Genomic DNA, 9,574 nt, shown 5'->3' with positions numbered 1-9,574 from the left:
CGCCACAAAGCCGCCTCTAGACGCATGACCAATGAGCAGCGAGCTAAAACATATCGCAAATGTCAAAAATAATATAACGGGGTTAATATATATCGCGCACATGCGATATGTTTGTCACGAGGCGCAAAAAATAATTAAAAAGGGAATGCAACACGAGGTCACCCATCCTAGTACTACTCTCACCCAAGAACGCTTAACTTCGGAGTTCTGATGGGATCCGGTGCTTTAGTGCTGCTATGATCGCATCCCACATGTTACCCCCGCCTTCGTCCCTTATGCTTGCCACTCCCAGGTCCACTGCAAAGATGATTGTCATTCTTACTACCATTACAACCGTTGCCTAATAATGGATAATGCCCTATATATACTACTTACTCCCCCCCCCAAACACGGAGACAAGTTTACCACGGTTTCCACCCCTCCCTCTATACCGCAGCAACACGTATTTTTACCCCTTTCAGAACGCGCTCCTCGCGCCACAAAGCCGCCTCTGGACGCGTGACCAATGAGCTGCGAGCTAAAATATATCGCAAATGTCAAAAATAATATAATGGGGTTAACATATATCGCGCACATGCGATATGTTTGTCACGAGCCGCAAAAAATAATTAAAAAGGGAATGCAACACGAGGACTTCCCAGGAGGTCACCCATCCTAGTGCTACTCTCGCCCAAGCACGCTTAACTACGGAGTTCTGATGGGATCCGGTGCTTTAGTGCTGGTATGATCGCATCCGACATGTTACCCCCGCCTTCGTCCCTTATGCTTGCCACTCCCAGGTCCACTGCAAAAGATGATTGTCATTCTTACTACCATTACAACCGTTGCCTAATAATGGATAATGCCCTATATATACTACTTACTCCCCCCCTCAAACACGGAGACGAGTTTACCACGGTTTCCACCCCTCCCTCTATACCGCAGCAACACGTATTTTTTTACCCTTTCAGAACGCGCTCCTCGCGCCACAAAGCCGCCTCTAGACGCGTGACCAATGAGCAGCGAGCTAAAACATATCGCAAATGTCAAAAATAATATAACGGGGTTAATATATATCGTGCACATGCGATATGTTTGTCACGAGGCGCAAAAAATAATTAAAAAGGGAATGCAACACGAGGACTTCCCAGGAGGTCACCCATCCTAGTACTACTCTCGCCCAAGCATGCTTAACTTCGGAGTTCTGATGGGATCTGGTGCTTTAGTGCTGGTATGATCGCATCCAACATGTTAGCCCCGCCTTCGTCCCTTATGCTTGCCACTCCCAGGTCCACTGCAAGGATGATTGTCATTCTTACTACCATTACAACCGTTGCCTAATAATGGATAATGCCCTATATACACTACTTACTCCCCCCCTCAAACACGGAGACGAGTTTATTACGGTTTGCACCCCTCCCTCTATACCGCAGCAACACGTATTTTTTTACCCCTTTCAGAACGCGCTCCTCACGCCACAAAGCCGCCTCTAGACGCATGACCAATGAGCAGCGAGCTAAAACATATCGCAAATGTCAAAAATAATATAACGGGGTTAATATATATCGCGCACATGCGATATGTTTGTCACGAGGCGCAAAAAATAATTAAAAAGGGAATGCAACACGAGGTCACCCATCCTAGTACTACTCTCACCCAAGCACGCTTAACTTCGGAGTTCTGATGGGATCCGGTGCTTTATTGCTGCTATGATCGCATCCCACATGTTACCCCCGCCTTCGTCCCTTATGCTTGCCACTCCCAGGTCCACTTCAAAGATGATTGTCATTCTTACTACCATTACAACCGTTGCCTAATGATGGATAATGCCCTATATATACTACTTACTCCCCCCCTCAAACACGGAGACGAGTTTACCACGGTTTCCACCCCTCCCTCTATACCGCAGCAACACGTATTTTTTACCCCTTTCAGAACGCGCTCCTCGCGCCACAAAGCCGCCTCTAGACGCGTGACCAATGAGCAGCGAGCTAAAACATATCGCAAATGTCAAAAATAATATAACGGGGTTAATATATATCGCGCACATGCGATATGTTTGTCACGAGGCGCAAAAAATAATTAAAAAGGGAATGCAACACGAGGACTTCCCAGGAGGTCACCCATCCTAGTACTACTCTCGCCCAAACATGCTTAACTTCGGAGTTCTGATGGGAACCGGTGCTTTAGTGCTGGTATGATCGCATCCAACATGTTACCCCCGCCTTCGTCCCTTATGCTTGCCACTCCCAGGTCCACTGCAAAGATGATTGTCATTCTTACTACCATTACAACCGTTGCCTAATAATGGATAATGCCCTATATACACTACTTACTCCCCCCCCCTCAAACACGGAGACGAGTTTACCACGGTTTGCACCCCTCCCTCTATACCGCAGCAACACGTATTTTTTTACCCCTTTCAGAACGCGCTCCTCGCGCCACAAAGCCGCCTCTAGACGCATGACCAATGAGCAGCGAGCTAAAACATATCGCAAATGTCAAAAATAATATAACGGGGTTAATATATATCGCGCACATGCGATATGTTTGTCACGAGGCGCAAAAAATAATTAAAAAGGGAATGCAACACGAGGTCACCCATCCTAGTACTACTCTCACCCAAGCACGCTTATCTTCGGAGTTCTGATGGGATCCGGTGCTTTAGTGCTGCTATGATCGCATCCCACATGTTACCCCCGCCTTCGTCCCTTATGCTTGCCACTCCCAGGTCCACTGCAAAGATGATTGTCATTCTTACTACCATTACAACCGTTGCCTAATAATGGATAATGCCCTATATATACTACTTACTCCCCCCCCTCAAACACGGAGACGAGTTTACCACGGTTTCCACCCCTCCCTCTATACCGCAGCAACACGTATTTTTTACCCCTTTCAGAACGCGCTCCTCGCGCCACAAAGCCGCCTCTAGACGCGTGACCAATGAGCTGCGAGCTAAAACATATCGCAAATGTCAAAAATAATATAATGGGGTAAATATATATCGCGCACATGCGATATGTTTGTCACGAGCCGCAAAAAATAATTAAAAAGGGAATGCAACACGAGGACTTCCCAGGAGGTCACCCATCCTAGTGCTACTCTCGCCCAAGCACGCTTAACTACGGAGTTCTGATGGGATCCGGTGCTTTAGTGCTGGTATGATCACATCCGACATGTTACCCCCGCCTTCGTCCCTTATGCTTGCCACTCCCAGGTCCACTGCAAAGATGATTGTCATTCTTACTACCATTACAACCGTTGCCTAATAATGGATAATGCCCTATATATACTACTTACTCCCCCCCCTCAAACACGGAGACGAGTTTACCACGGTTTCCACCCCTCCCTCTATACCGCAGCAACACGTATTTTTTTACCCCTTTCAAAACGCGCTCCTCGCGCCACAAAGCCGCCTCTAGACGCGTGACCAATGAGCAGCGAGCTAAAACATATCGCAAATGTCAAAAATAATATAACGGGGTTAATATATATCGCGCACATGCGATATGTTTGTCACGAGGCGCAAAAAATAATTAAAAAGGGAATGCAACACGAGGACTTCCGAGGAGGTCACCCATCCTAGTACTACTCTCGCCCAAGCATGCTTAACTTCGGAGTTCTGATGGGATCCGGTGCTTTAGTGCTGGTATGATCGCATCCAACATGTTAGCCCCGCCTTCGTCCCTTATGCTTGCCACTCCCAGGTCCACTGCAAAGATGATTGTCATTCTTACTACCATTACAACCGTTGCCTAATAATGGATAATGCCCTATATACACTACTTACTCCCCCCTCAAACACGGAGACGAGTTTACCATGGTTTGCACCCCTCCCACTATACCGCAGCAACACGTATTTTTTTACCCCTTTCAGAACGCGCTCCTCGCGCCACAAAGCCGCCTCTAGACGCATGACCAATGAGCAGCGAGCTAAAACATATCGCAAATGTCAAAAATAATATAACGGGGTTAATATATATCGCGCACATGCGATATGTTTGTCACGAGCCGCAAAAAATAATTAAAAAGGGAATGCAACACGAGGACTTCCCAGGAGGTCACCCATCCTAGTACTCCTCTCGCCCAAGCACGCTTAACTTCGGAGTTCTGATGGGATCCGGTGCTTTAGTGCTGGTATGATCACATCCGACATGTTAGCCCCGCCTTCGTCCCTTATGCTTGCCACTCCCAGCTCCACTGCAAAGATGATTGTCATTCTTACTACCATTACAACAGTTGCCTAATAATGGATAATGCCCTATATACACTACTTACTCCCCCCCCTCAAACACGGAGACGAGTTTACCACGGTTTCCACCCCTCCCTCTATACCGCAGCAACACGTATTTTTTACCCCTTTCAGAACGCGCTCCTCGCGCCACAAAGCCGCCTCTAGACGCGTGACCAATGAGCTGCGAGCTAAAACATATCGCAAATGTCAAAAATAATATAACGGGGTTAATATATATCGCGCACATGCGATATGTTTGTCACGAGGCGCAAAAAATAATTAAAAAGGGAATGCAACACGAGGACTTCCCAGGAGGTCACCCATCCTAGTGCTACTCTCGCCCAAGCACGCTTAACTACGGAGTTCTGATGGGATCCGGTGCTTTAGTGCTGGTATGATCGCATCCGACATGTTACCCCCGCCTTCGTCCCTTATGCTTGCCACTCCCAGGTCCACTGCAAAGATGATTGTCATTCTTACTACCATTACAACCGTTGCCTAATAATGGATAATGCCCTATATATACTACTTACTCCCCCCCCCTCAAACACGGAGACGAGTTTACCACGGTTTCCACCCCTCCCTCTATACCGCAGCAACACGTATTTTTTTACCCCTTTCAGAACGCGCTCCTCGCGCCACAAAGCCGCCTCTAGACGCGTGACCAATGAGCAGCGAGCTAAAACATATCGCAAATGTCAAAAATAATATAACGGGGTTAATATATATCGTGCACATGCGATATGTTTGTCACGAGGCGCAAAAAATAATTAAAAAGGGAATGCAACACGAGGACTTCCCAGGAGGTCACCCATCCTAGTACTACTCTCGCCCAAGCATGCTTAACTTCGGAGTTCTGATGGGATCTGGTGCTTTAGTGCTGGTATGATCGCATCCAACATGTTAGCCCCGCCTTCGTCCCTTATGCTTGCCACTCCCAGGTCCACTGCAAAGATGATTGTCATTCTTACTACCATTACAACCGTTGCCTAATAATGGATAATGCCCTATATACACTACTTACTCCCCCCCTCAAACACGGAGACGAGTTTAACACGGTTTGCACCCCTCCCTCTATACCGCAGCAACACGTATTTTTTTACCCCTTTCAGAACGCGCTCCTCGCGCCACAAAGCCGCCTCTAGACGCATGACCACTGAGCAGCGAGCTAAAACATATCGCAAATGTCAAAAATAATATAACGGGGTTAATATATATCGCGCACATGCGATATGTTTGTCACGAGGCGCAAAAAATAATTAAAAAGGGAATGCAACACGAGGTCACCCATCCTAGTACTACTCTCACCCAAGCACGCTTAACTTCGGAGTTCTGATGGGATCCGGTGCTTTAGTGCTGGTATGATCGCATCCGACATGTTACCCCCGCCTTCGTCCCTTATGCTTGCCACTCCCAGGTCCACTGCAAAGATGATTGTCATTATTACTACCATTACAACCGTTGCCTAATAATGGATAATGCCCTATATATACTACTTACTCCCCCCCCTCAAACACGGAGACGAGTTTACCACGGTTTCCACCCCTCCCTCTATACCGCAGCAACACGTATTTTTTTACCCCTTTCAGAACGCGCTCCTCGCGCCACAAAGCCGCCTCTAGACGCGTGACCAATGAGCAGCGAGCTAAAACATATCGCAAATGTCAAAAATAATATAACGGGGTTAATATATATCGCGCACATGCGATATGTTTGTCACGAGGCGCAAAAAATAATTAAAAAGGGAATGCAACACGAGGACTTCCGAGGAGGTCACCCATCCTAGTACTACTCTCGCCCAAGCATGCTTAACTTCGGAGTTCTGATGGGATCCGGTGCTTTAGTGCTGGTATGATCGCATCCAACATGTTAGCCCCGCCTTCGTCCCTTATGCTTGCCACTCCCAGGTCCACTTCAAAGATGATTGTCATTCTTACTACCATTACAACCGTTGCCTAATAATGGATAATGCCCTATATACACTACTTACTCCCCCCCTCAAACACGGAGACGAGTTTACCACGGTTTGCACCCCTCCCACTATACCGCAGCAACACGTATTTTTTTACCCCTTTCAGAACGCGCTCCTCGCGCCAGAAAGCCGCCTCTAGACGCATGACCAATGAGCAGCGAGCTAAAACATATCGCAAATGTCAAAAATAATATAACGGGGTTAATATATATCGCGCACATGCGATATGTTTGTCACGAGGCGCAAAAAATAATTAAAAAGGGAATGCAACACGAGGTCACCCATCCTAGTACTACTCTCACCCAAGAACGCTTAACTTCGGAGTTCTGATGGGATCCGGTGCTTTAGTGCTGCTATGATCGCATCCCACATGTTACCCCCGCCTTCGTCCCTTATGCTTGCCACTCCCAGGTCCACTGCAAAGATGATTGTCATTCTTACTACCATTACAACCGTTGCCTAATAATGGATAATGCCCTATATATACTACTTACTCCCCCCCCCAAACACGGAGACGAGTTTACCACGGTTTCCACCCCTCCCTCTATACCGCAGCAACACGTATTTTTACCCCTTTCAGAACGCGCTCCTCGCGCCACAAAGCCGCCTCTGGACGCGTGACCAATGAGCTGCGAGCTAAAACATATCGCAAATGTCAAAAATAATATAATGGGGTTAATATATATCGCGCACATGCGATATGTTTGTCACGATCCACAAAAAATAATTAAAAAGGGAATGCAACACGAGGACTTCCCAGGAGGTCACCCATCCTGGTGCTACTCTCGCCCAAGCACGCTTAACTACGGAGTTCTGATGGGATCCGGTGCTTTAGTGCTGGTATGATCGCATCCGACATGTTACCCCCGCCTTCGTCCCTTATGCTTGCCACTCCCAGGTCCACTGCAAAGATGATTGTCATTCTTACAACATTACAACCGTTGCCTAATAATGGATAATGCCCTATATATACTACTTACTCCCCCCCCCCTCAAACACGGAGACGAGTTTACCACGGTTTCCACCCCTCCCTCTATACCGCAGCAACACGTATTTTTTTACCCCTTTCAGAACGCGCTCCTCGCGCCACAAAGCCGCCTCTAGACGCGTGACCAATGAGCAGCGAGCTAAAACATATCGCAAATGTCAAAAATAATATAACGGGGTTAATATATATCGTGCACATGCGATATGTTTGTCACGAGGCGCAAAAAATAATTAAAAAGGGAATGCAACACGAGGACTTCCCAGGAGGTCACCCATCCTAGTACTACTCTCGCCCAAGCATGCTTAACTTCGGAGTTCTGATGGGATCTGGTGCTTTAGTGCTAGTATGATCGCATCCAACATGTTAGCCCCGCCTTCGTCCCTTATGCTTGCCACTCCCAGGTCCACTTTAAAGATGATTGTCATTCTTACTACCATTACAACCGTTGCCTAATAATGGATAATGCCCTATATACACTACTTACTCCCCCCCTCAAACACGGAGACGAGTTTAACACGGTTTGCACCCCTCCCTCTATACCGCAGCAACACGTATTTTTTTACCCCTTTCAGAACGCGCTCCTCGCGCCACAAAGCCGCCTCTAGACGCATGACCAATGAGCAGCGAGCTAAAACATATCGCAAATGTCAAAAATAATATAACGGGGTTAATATATATCGCGCACATGCGATATGTTTGTCACGAGGCGCAAAAAATAATTAAAAAGGGAATGCAACACGAGGTCACCCATCCTAGTACTACTCTCACCCAAGCACGCTTAACTTCGGAGTTCTGATGGGATCCGGTGCTTTAGTGCTGCTATGATCGCATCCCACATGTTACCCCCGCCTTCGTCCCTTATGCTTGCCACTCCCAGGTCCACTTCAAAGATGATTGTCATTCTTACTACCATTACAACCGTTGCCTAATGATGGATAATGCCCTATATATACTACTTACTCCCCCCCTCAAACACGGAGACGAGTTTACCACGGTTTCCACCCCTCCCTCTATACCGCAGCAACACGTATTTTTTACCCCTTTCAGAACGCGCTCCTCGCGCCACAAAGCCGCCTCTAGACGCGTGACCAATGAGCAGCGAGGTAAACATATCGCAAATGTCAAAAATAATATAACGGGGTTAATATATATCGCGCACATGCGATATGTTTGTCACGAGGCGCAAAAAATAATTAAAAAGGGAATGCAACACGAGGACTTCCCAGGAGGTCACCCATCCTAGTACTACTCTCGCCCAAACATGCTTAACTTCGGAGTTCTGATGGGAACCGGTGCTTTAGTGCTGGTATGATCGCATCCAACATGTTACCCCCGCCTTCGTCCCTTATGCTTGTCACTCCCAGGTCCACTGCAAAGATGATTGTCATTCTTACTACCATTACAACCGTTGCCTAATAATGGATAATGCCCTATATACACTACTTACTCCCCCCCCCTCAAACACGGAGACGAGTTTACCACGGTTTGCACCCCTCCCTCTATACCGCAGCAACACGTATTTTTTTACCCCTTTCAGAACGCGCTCCTCGCGCCACAAAGCCGCCTCTAGACGCATGACCAATGAGCAGCGAGCTAAAACATATCGCAAATTTCAAAAATAATATAACGGGGTTAATATATATCGCGCACATGCGATATGTTTGTCACGAGGCGCAAAAAATAATTAAAAAGGGAATGCAACACGAGGTCACCCATCCTAGTACTACTCTCACCCAAGCACGCTTATCTTCGGAGTTCTGATGGGATCCGGTGCTTTAGTGCTGCTATGATCGCATCCCACATGTTACCCCCGCCTTCGTCCCTTATGCTTGCCACTCCCAGGTCCACTGCAAAGATGATTGTCATTCTTACTACCATTACAACCGTTGCCTAATAATGGATAATGCCCTATATATACTACTTACTCCCCCCCCCTCAAACACGGAGACGAGTTTACCACGGTTTCCACCCCTCCCTCTATACCGCAGCAACACGTATTTTTTTACCCCTTTCAGAACGCGCTCCTCGCGCCACAAAGCCGCCTCTAGACGCGTGACCAATGAGCTGCGAGCTAAAACATATCGCAAATGTCAAAAATAATACAATGGGGTAAATATATATCGCGCACATGCGATATGTTTGTCACGAGCCGCAAAAAATAATTAAAAAGGGAATGCAACACGAGGACTTCCCAGGAGGTCACCCATCCTAGTGCTACTCTCGCCCAAGCACGCTTAACTACGGAGTTCTGATGGGATCCGGTGCTTTAGTGCTGGTATGATCACATCCGACATGTTACCCCCGCCTTCGTCCCTTATGCTTGCCACTCCCAGGTCCACTGCAAAGATGATTGTCATTCTTACTACCATTACAACCGTTGCCTAATAATGGATAATGC

General features: G+C 47.3%; 13 non-coding genes and 7 pseudogenes across 13 annotated transcripts; all 20 read right to left on the bottom strand.

The window, feature by feature from the left end:
* Positions 1 to 142: 142 nt before the first annotated feature.
* LOC123173640 (uncharacterized) lies at positions 143 to 248 on the bottom strand (annotated as a pseudogene).
* Positions 249 to 616: 368 nt separating this feature from the next.
* Positions 617 to 735, bottom strand: LOC123173500 (5S ribosomal RNA). The gene has a single exon (XR_006486271.1). It is a non-coding gene; the product is annotated as a 5S ribosomal RNA (ribosomal RNA).
* A 370-nt stretch (positions 736 to 1,105) lies between these two features.
* LOC123173477 (5S ribosomal RNA) lies at positions 1,106 to 1,224 on the bottom strand. The gene has a single exon (XR_006486250.1). It is a non-coding gene; the product is annotated as a 5S ribosomal RNA (ribosomal RNA).
* A 370-nt stretch (positions 1,225 to 1,594) lies between these two features.
* Positions 1,595 to 1,700, bottom strand: LOC123173637 (uncharacterized; annotated as a pseudogene).
* Positions 1,701 to 2,069: 369 nt separating this feature from the next.
* LOC123173549 (5S ribosomal RNA) lies at positions 2,070 to 2,188 on the bottom strand. Its single transcript, XR_006486317.1, has one exon. It is a non-coding gene; the product is annotated as a 5S ribosomal RNA (ribosomal RNA).
* Positions 2,189 to 2,560: 372 nt separating this feature from the next.
* On the bottom strand, positions 2,561 to 2,666 carry LOC123173636 (uncharacterized; annotated as a pseudogene).
* A 370-nt stretch (positions 2,667 to 3,036) lies between these two features.
* LOC123173516 (5S ribosomal RNA) lies at positions 3,037 to 3,155 on the bottom strand. Its single transcript, XR_006486286.1, has one exon. It is a non-coding gene; the product is annotated as a 5S ribosomal RNA (ribosomal RNA).
* A 371-nt stretch (positions 3,156 to 3,526) lies between these two features.
* Positions 3,527 to 3,645, bottom strand: LOC123173483 (5S ribosomal RNA). The gene has a single exon (XR_006486255.1). It is a non-coding gene; the product is annotated as a 5S ribosomal RNA (ribosomal RNA).
* Positions 3,646 to 4,014: 369 nt separating this feature from the next.
* On the bottom strand, positions 4,015 to 4,133 carry LOC123173658 (5S ribosomal RNA). The gene has a single exon (XR_006486407.1). It is a non-coding gene; the product is annotated as a 5S ribosomal RNA (ribosomal RNA).
* Positions 4,134 to 4,503: 370 nt separating this feature from the next.
* Positions 4,504 to 4,622, bottom strand: LOC123173499 (5S ribosomal RNA). The gene has a single exon (XR_006486270.1). It is a non-coding gene; the product is annotated as a 5S ribosomal RNA (ribosomal RNA).
* Positions 4,623 to 4,994: 372 nt separating this feature from the next.
* LOC123173476 (5S ribosomal RNA) lies at positions 4,995 to 5,113 on the bottom strand. The gene has a single exon (XR_006486249.1). It is a non-coding gene; the product is annotated as a 5S ribosomal RNA (ribosomal RNA).
* Positions 5,114 to 5,483: 370 nt separating this feature from the next.
* LOC123173623 (uncharacterized) lies at positions 5,484 to 5,589 on the bottom strand (annotated as a pseudogene).
* A 371-nt stretch (positions 5,590 to 5,960) lies between these two features.
* LOC123173482 (5S ribosomal RNA) lies at positions 5,961 to 6,079 on the bottom strand. The gene has a single exon (XR_006486254.1). It is a non-coding gene; the product is annotated as a 5S ribosomal RNA (ribosomal RNA).
* Positions 6,080 to 6,449: 370 nt separating this feature from the next.
* On the bottom strand, positions 6,450 to 6,555 carry LOC123173639 (uncharacterized; annotated as a pseudogene).
* Positions 6,556 to 6,923: 368 nt separating this feature from the next.
* On the bottom strand, positions 6,924 to 7,042 carry LOC123173509 (5S ribosomal RNA). The gene has a single exon (XR_006486280.1). It is a non-coding gene; the product is annotated as a 5S ribosomal RNA (ribosomal RNA).
* Positions 7,043 to 7,414: 372 nt separating this feature from the next.
* LOC123173517 (5S ribosomal RNA) lies at positions 7,415 to 7,533 on the bottom strand. Its single transcript, XR_006486287.1, has one exon. It is a non-coding gene; the product is annotated as a 5S ribosomal RNA (ribosomal RNA).
* Positions 7,534 to 7,903: 370 nt separating this feature from the next.
* LOC123173626 (uncharacterized) lies at positions 7,904 to 8,009 on the bottom strand (annotated as a pseudogene).
* Positions 8,010 to 8,377: 368 nt separating this feature from the next.
* Positions 8,378 to 8,496, bottom strand: LOC123173548 (5S ribosomal RNA). Its single transcript, XR_006486316.1, has one exon. It is a non-coding gene; the product is annotated as a 5S ribosomal RNA (ribosomal RNA).
* A 372-nt stretch (positions 8,497 to 8,868) lies between these two features.
* Positions 8,869 to 8,974, bottom strand: LOC123173635 (uncharacterized; annotated as a pseudogene).
* Positions 8,975 to 9,346: 372 nt separating this feature from the next.
* On the bottom strand, positions 9,347 to 9,465 carry LOC123173515 (5S ribosomal RNA). The gene has a single exon (XR_006486285.1). It is a non-coding gene; the product is annotated as a 5S ribosomal RNA (ribosomal RNA).
* Positions 9,466 to 9,574: the final 109 nt, after the last annotated feature.

Source organism: Triticum aestivum, unplaced genomic scaffold (genome assembly GCF_018294505.1).
Source record: "Triticum aestivum cultivar Chinese Spring unplaced genomic scaffold, IWGSC CS RefSeq v2.1 scaffold140664, whole genome shotgun sequence".
Classification (NCBI taxonomy): domain Eukaryota; kingdom Viridiplantae; phylum Streptophyta; class Magnoliopsida; order Poales; family Poaceae; genus Triticum; species Triticum aestivum.
The sequence above is the reverse complement of the archived record's forward strand: the minus strand, read 5'-3'. Positions and strand labels throughout refer to the sequence as shown.